Genomic DNA, 582 nt, shown 5'->3' with positions numbered 1-582 from the left:
AGCCATGGCGGAAGAAGATCTGCACCTTTTTTTGTGCCAACCGGTTGTAGCTTTTTGAATCGCCGGTTGTAGCTTCTGCTAAACTGGTTGCATCTTTTTGGAATCATTTTGTTCAAACTTTTTTCTTCAACTCCAGATTTTTGCTTCCATGTTTGTTTTTGCTGGAACCAGTGTACTAGTTTGTTACCACCGTCTTAGTTTTTTGCTGGAACTAACCAAAATTTTGCTGCCATCTTTTTTTGCTGGAATCATTTTTGCTACAACCGTTTTGTGGTTTGATGCAACTAGTGTCAATTTTTGCTACCACCGGCTTTCTTGATTTTTCTGAAACCAGCGCTCGGTTTTTTCATTTTTGCTACCACTAGCGTTTCGTTTTGCTGGAACAAGCTTCAATTTTTTGCTACCATCAAGTTTTTGGTTTGTTGGAACGGCGTCGATTTTTTCCAATTTTGCTGCCAGCGTTTTATTGGTTTTTGCTGGAACCGTCAAGAATTTTTGCTACGACCGGCGGATTTTTTTGCTGGGACCGGCAAATTAAGAACAAGAAACAACCGGGTGCTGCGGCCGGCGACGTGCGGCTCT

Source organism: Triticum dicoccoides, chromosome 6B (assembly GCF_002162155.2).
Source record: "Triticum dicoccoides isolate Atlit2015 ecotype Zavitan chromosome 6B, WEW_v2.0, whole genome shotgun sequence".
Taxonomy (NCBI): Eukaryota; Viridiplantae; Streptophyta; class Magnoliopsida; order Poales; family Poaceae; genus Triticum; species Triticum dicoccoides.
Note: the sequence above shows the minus strand (reverse complement) of the source record.